Source organism: Phocoena sinus, chromosome 10, assembly GCF_008692025.1.
Source record: "Phocoena sinus isolate mPhoSin1 chromosome 10, mPhoSin1.pri, whole genome shotgun sequence".
Taxonomy (NCBI): domain Eukaryota; kingdom Metazoa; phylum Chordata; class Mammalia; order Artiodactyla; family Phocoenidae; genus Phocoena; species Phocoena sinus.
This window is the reverse complement of record NC_045772.1, coordinates 53,181,768-53,189,089: the sequence shown is the minus strand read 5'-3', so window position 1 is coordinate 53,189,089 and position 7,322 is coordinate 53,181,768.

Sequence of the window (7,322 nt, the reverse complement as noted above, 5' to 3'; positions counted from 1 at the left end):
ACAGCCTTATTGGGCCACTCCTGAAAATAAAGTTAAAATGTTACTCAAACTCATTTGCACAAAGTTGAGTGATTCAGCATAATCAACTCTTCTCATTCATTTAAATCCGCTCTAGAGAAGCAGCATTGATAGTGGAAAGACTGGGCTTTGGAGTCAGGCAAAACCTGGGTTAAAACCTTACCACTGCACCTACTATCTGGGGACCTTGAGCAAAGGCACCTCATTGTTCTGAGTCTTGGTTCCTTTCCATGTAGAGCGGAGATAATGGTACCTCATAGGGTTGGTTGTAAATATGAAATGAAATAATATATAAAGTACTCAGTAATTGTAATAACCTCCAATTCATTTTTCATTCTTACTAGTTAGTAATAGGGTTAAATTTAAATATTTTAACACATGATCATTTCCACAATTATGGAGTAATCATGTCATGATAGGAATGTATGCGGACAGATCTTACAGAGTTAGACTTAGATTACTCAAGTTTTGTTGGATCACATATGTTGAGGTAGGTGCCTAGATACAGAATTTGGTCATAATCCATACAAAACATGGACTGGGGGCAGTCAAGAGCCAGAAAATTAGTATCTAAACTCAACAGAAGTTGTCGTTGAAGTATGGAGTAGGACTAGCCAACTCAAAGGAGGGTGCAGAGGTGCAAAGGCCGTCTCATGCCCTCGGGGAGCAGTGGCTTTGATTAAGGCTGAGAGAGTGGTCTTGTATCTTCAGGACCTTGGGCTCCTGAAAGGATACAGGCGACTTTGGGCTCAATCAGTTGCTTTGCCTGGCTTCTTATTTACCCAGGAATCCTATGGCTTAACTCCTGTGAAATCAGGGAATTAACATCATCATTCCTTCCAGGAGCTTTTTGTCTCATTATATGAATGGCCATAGATACTGAACAAGTGTAAACTACCCACACTTTCTTATACCTGGAGCTCCCACAGGGGTGTCCACATCACCAGAAGGTCTGGCAGCCTCGATATAAAAACCTCATTGCACCATATTGGAGAATCGTCATGGTGCCTGCCACAACCCTATCCAGTTCTGAGGAAACTGCCCCTCCTATAGCCCCTGCTAAAGGTACTGCACACAGGGAGCCATTTTATACCATGTGTCTCTCCTCTTTGTCCCACACTTCAGGTGACAGCTATGGGCACTTTATTCAAGGGCACCCTTTTAATAGGCTTCCTGATGACCCTGGACGTTGCTACCAAAAAATAAGAATAATAACTGAGGCAAACAACTAGTTCAAGACCTTTTTGGACTAGGAAATACTGAGAAACTGGGAGTCAGCTACAGGAGCAGAAATGGAGAGGACGCAGTGGAATACAAGCTATATAAACTAGTGTCAGGGCTATGAGGGAAGCAGAGATGCTGAGAACAAGCTCAAGGAGAGAGAAATCTGACCCCAGAGCTGTTGCGATGTTTCCTGATGGGTTCTCAGTTCCCGCTCCCATGAACTTCGAGATTGCTTTTTTATTTCCCCATTGTATATCCTCAGAATTATCTCCTTTCTTCAACTTTCATCCCTCCTTGCCCCTGGTTACTTGAGCTGACTTCCAAACAAAAAGAGCCTACCCAAAACAATGACAAGATGCTTCATCTTTCAGAGCCCCCATTTTGCCTTTGCCTTGAACAGAAGTGCATGCCAGGTCCAAGGTTGTAACAGAATTCTCCTTTGACTAAGTTAAAGGAGTCTCTGTACTAAATTTTACGAACGAGACTAGACCATCTTTCTCTTAATGTGGTACTTGCTATTATTGCCCATAATCCTTTCAAAGAGTGCTTTCTGCATTGGTGTACTTGTTGCCAACAAAACCTTTGGAATGTCAAGACCATGGAGCAAGACACAAGTGAATCATATCAAAAGAAATTTGCCAATATCCATCAACGTCCCTTCTTACCACATGGAGTTTGTTGGTAACTTACCTAGAGGCAAACTCTAAGCTACCTGTTGCCTCTAGAGTTAGATGGAAGTCTCCCTACATAGTTCTGGAGGTTTGCATGACAAAGTTGAGTCTGTAAAGTCTCAAGCTCCAGAACCTATCAAGATCTGAATTCAAAGCTTCACTAACCCAGAAATACAGTATAAGGCCAATGTTGGAATGGGACTCCACTATTTCTGATTGCTTGTCTGTCAGTACCAGAGAATTTTCCATCTCAGAAAGTAGCCAGGCAGTAGAATACATTCATACATTAGATATTTTGTAACATATACTATGTATACTATGGGTATACATAGTGTACCTGGGTATGCCTACAGTGAAGCCTTGTTTTTTTGTTTTGTTTTTAATTTTTTTATTGAAATATAGTTGATTTACAATGTGTTAATTTATGCTATACAGCAAAGTGATTCATATTTTTTCTTTTTTTGTATATATTCTTTTCCATTATGGTTTATCATAGAATATTGAGTATAGTTTCCTGTCCTATATAGTCGGACCTTGTTGTTTATCCATTCTGCACATAATAGTTTGCATCTGCTAACCCCAAATTCCCACTCCATCCCTCTCCCACCACCACCCCTTGGCAACGACAAGTCTGTTCTGTATGTCTGTGAGTCTCTTTCTGTTTCGTAGATATGTTAATTTGTGTCGTGTTTTAGATTCCTCATATAAGTGATATCATATGGTATTTCTCTTTCTCTTGGACTTCACTTAGTATGATAATCTCTAGTTCCATTCATGTTGTTGCAGATGGCATTATTTCGTTCTTTTTAATGGCTGAGGAGTATTCCATTGTATATATGTACCACATCTTTATCCATTCATCTGTCGATGGACATTTAGGTTGCTTCCCCATCTCAGCTATTGTGAATAGTGCTGCTACAAACATAGGGGTGCATGCATCTTTTTGAATTATATTTGTGTCCAGAAGCCTTGTTTTTGAAAAACATATAGCATAAAAGGAATTCCCCCTGCCAGGCTGGGGAGGGGCATCCCTATACTACCCTTCCCTATTGGCTCCTAATCCTTTCCAGGGAGGTAGAGTTTGGGCCTAGATTCCTAATGTGTCCCTCGTTTGTTTTTTCTCTTTTTGATTTGCTCTTCTTTTGCAATCTGTTGTTTAAAAGGTTTGATTTGTTTAAAGCTTTTTAAAACTCACTAAAAACAAAGCAGGAAATGTGATAATTGATCATTAACTCAGAAACATGTTTCTAACTGATGTTGACATTTTATATATTATGTCTTACCAGTTTTCTGTCCATTACCATTTGCTGAAACTTCACTTGGGTTTTCATTGCATCAAAACTCTTTCCTTTAGTGAGCTTTGGCCAGGTTGCACTTTTGATCTTGTCTTTATTCAAACTTTTGATATTTTGTTCATCATGGATTCTTTTTGCATTAATTGTGACCTTTTTGAAAACATTGCATAAAAATATCACTCATCTTGATTACTGAGTTGTTTGAAACCCTGTGAATTTTGCACTCAAAAAGAGTGTCTCACTCCCATCACCCTAGATAACAACCAACCTCAAATCTTAGTGGCTTACAAGAGCAAAAATATTTATTTCTTCTTCATATTTCTTTGGGGTAACAGGTCAGCTTCAACTTTGATGGACTCAGATGGGCTGTGCTCAGCTTGGTTCTACGTGTCTTCCCTTTCCAGAACCCATGGAAGATTTAGGAGTGGCCTTTCTCTGGGGTATTCTCATGGTAGAGGGTGAGAAGAGGAAGGGTATTTTAATCAGCTTGGGCTGCCATAGCAAAATACCATAAAATGGGTGGCTTAAACAATAGAAATTTATGTCTCACAATTCTGGAGGCTAGATGTCCAAGATCAGGTTGCCAGCATGGTCAACTTCTGGTGAGAGCTCTCTTCCTGGCTTACAGATGGCCACCATCTCACTGTGTCCCTACATGGCAGAGAGAGAGTAAGCTCCAGTCTCCTCCTCTTCTTATAAGGACACTAATCCTATCATGAGAGCCCTGCCTTCATGACTTCATCTAAACTTAATTATTCCCAAAGGTCTCACCTCCAAATACCATCACATTGAGGGTTAGGGCTTCAGCATATAAATTTGGGGCGGGAGTGGGGGACACAAACATTCAGTCCATAGCAAAGGGGCGATTACTTCCACACACTGGGATGAATTGTGCCCTAGATTTTATTTTATTTTAGTTTAGTTTAGTTTGAAGGTTGATTTTTTTTGTTGCTTTTTTTTGTTTCTTTATTTTATTTGGCTGCATCGAGTCTTAGTTACGGCCCACGGGATCTTTGTTGCAGCATGTGGGATCTTCCGTTACAGCACGTGGGCTCTTGTGATGCGCAGGCTCCAGAGCATGCAGGCTCAGTAGTTGTGGCACGTGGGCTCTCTAGTTGTGGTGCACAGGATCTAGAGCATGCAGGCTCAGTAGTTGTGGTGCACAGGGTTACTTGCTATGCAGCATGTGGGACCTTAGTTCCTCCACCAGGAATCGAACCTGCATCCCCTGCATTGGAAGGTGGATTCTTTTTTTTTTTTTTTTAATTTATTTGTTTTTGTTTGTGTTGGGTCTTTGTTGCTATGTGCGGGCTTTCTCTAGTTGTGGTGAGCGGGGGCTACTCCTCGTTGCAGTGCGCTGGCTTCTCATTACAGTGGCTTCTCTTGTTGCAGAGCATGGGCTCTAAGCGCGTGGGCTTCAGTAGTTGTGGCATGTGGGCTCAGTAGTTGTGCCTTGCACGCTCTAGAGTGCAGGCTCAGTAGTTGTGGCACACGGGCTTAGTTGCTCTGCAGCATGTGGGATCTTCCCAGACCAGGGCTTGAACCTGTGTCCCCTGCATTAGCAGGAGGATTCTTAACCATTGTGCCACCAGGGAAGACCCTGGAAGGTGGATTCTTAATCACTGGGGCACTAGGGAAGTCCCCTGCCCTAGATTTTGAAGCTTCTGCCCAGAGCTGAAATCCTGTCACTCTGCTCATGTTCCATTGGTCAAAGCAGTCATAGGGCCAAGCCTGAAGTCAAGGAGGGTGGGGAGGAGGGATGAGTATATCAACACATTTTGCCTTCCAAAAGAGAGAAAAAATGGGGAAGAACAGTTCAATTTACTGCAATCTATTTAGCTAAAACCTGAACTCTGGGATATATAGTGTTGAGTCCTGGGGCCTGTTCAACCATTCCAGTTCTACTCTCCTGAGCACATTATAGGATTATACTCACTGCCCCCACTTGAAGGTTTACTTTGGTCAGTGACATGTAGTAGAGGTGATGTTTCACTTCCAGGTAGAAGCTTTAAGAGACAACTGACCTTGTTACCTTTTTCTACCTCAGCAGTTATGAAAGCCTTTGTCAAGATGAACCTCAGTCATACTGTGTCCACAACCAAAGGAACATGGAGAACAAAATAGATCAACTTTTGTTATGTTAAGCTGCTGAGATTTGAGGGTTGTTGGTTGTAGAAGCATAGCCTAGCCCATCCTGACTAGTACATTTGGCTTTCACTGATGGTTCCCCTTCTTATAGTCTGACATATGCATTGCTATGAAACAAAAGATAATCACTCTTCCCTCATAGGTTAGACCAGTCCTTCTAAATCTAGTGGGTGAAAGTCTGGTAAGAAACAGGAGACTTACATATTCTCAAAGTAATTACAAGGGGAAAAAATAGTAGTTTATAGTTGAGAAACCTGATAAACAGCAACTTAACCAAGTGATCATATTTATATTATCAGTAACAGGAGAAATAAATATCATGTGCTTCCTGAAAGGATGCATTGAGGACATATCACTTCTGCAGTAGTCCTGGTAAAAATGTATCCCCAGAATCTAATCCTGAAGAAACATTAAAAAGAACCAAATTGAGAGACATTCTTCAAAACAGTAAAAGATCAAGAGTAGCCAAGGCAAGAATGAATAAGAAGTGAAAGGTATGCAAACTTATGTGACATAGGGACATTGTAGATCATTGGAAACAATGTACTTTTCAATAAGTAGTTTTGGGATGACTATCCCCATGGGAAAAAATGAAATTAAACTATATCTCACAGCATATGCAAAAATAAATTCCAGGTGGATTAAAGATGAAAGTATGAAAAAGCAAAATTTTTAACCAATACATACTCTTTAGAAATATAGGAAAAATAACTTTCTAAATTCAGGAAAGGGAAGGATTCATCTAAAATGATACAATAAACAGAAGCCATTTCTTTTAAAGTTGATAAATTTTACAGTTATCAAAAGGCACCATAAGGAGAGGGCAAAAGAAAATCTACAAATAGAAGTTATATGTAGTGAATAATATAACTGACAAAGGATTGGGATTTAGAATATATGAATAACTGTGATTCAAAAGAAAAAGAAAAAAAAATCTAATAGAAAAATGGGCAAAGGAAAGAAGTGGTATTAGCCCCAAAGAAAAAGATAAATGGCCCATAAATCTCATTAGTAATCAGGTCTTGCAATGCTTGACAGACCTACATGTCCTGCCCAAAAGTTCACCATGATTACCTGGAAGAGCTGGACTCAGACACAGAAAGTTGGGCTCCAGAGCTTATGCTCAACCACGATACCCTACCTGGGTCCTACAAATCCACAATCTTGAAATCTATTTTTTACTTAAGTGAACTAAGTGATGCAAATTCAAAAAAGGAGCAACTTTTGGATTAGACTAGAAAGAAAACTCTAAGCTGAATGTTTGCTATATTTATGGAGTAAAAGGGTAAGTTTTTCATGTTTAGAGGAGTCTTCCTCCATCCCAAAGTCATGTCTTTGATGCGAATAAAAACAGGACCAATTGTTCTTTTTTATAGATAAAAAAAAAAATATGGAAGTAATTGGCAGGAAGACCCAGGATGGACACAGCCAATTAAAATTGACAGTACCTACAGGTAATTATGAGAAGTCTCTTAGAAACACCATAGTGTTAGAGATTCAAATCCATTCAAAAAAGTGTGAAATGCCAGATGTTGTAATTATACATCAAATCCATTAACCCCATCTTTTCTGAATACTTGGTAGCTTTGGTTTTCCATTGTTTAGTTGCTCAGTGATTGACTTACAGCATGATCAGCGTGTCTGTGATAAATGGTTGAACTCTTACCCACTTGAAGCAGCAGAGGGCCTGTATTCGTTCACTCATTCACCCTACATTTAGATGTCATCTCCTAACTGACATTTATAAGTCATGTAAATGCTTACAGCCTCTTAGAAAACATGTACAAATTAACTAGGTGGCAGCATGACAAACAGAAAATGCGCTGACAAGGGACTCCAAGGACATTGATTTTGAGACCTAGCTCTACCAATATCTAGTTACTTTTCTGGAATAAGTAACTCAATCTCTTTGACTCTCAGCTTTCTTATCTGTAAAATGGGAGTGAAGACTGGGCACCCAAGGCAG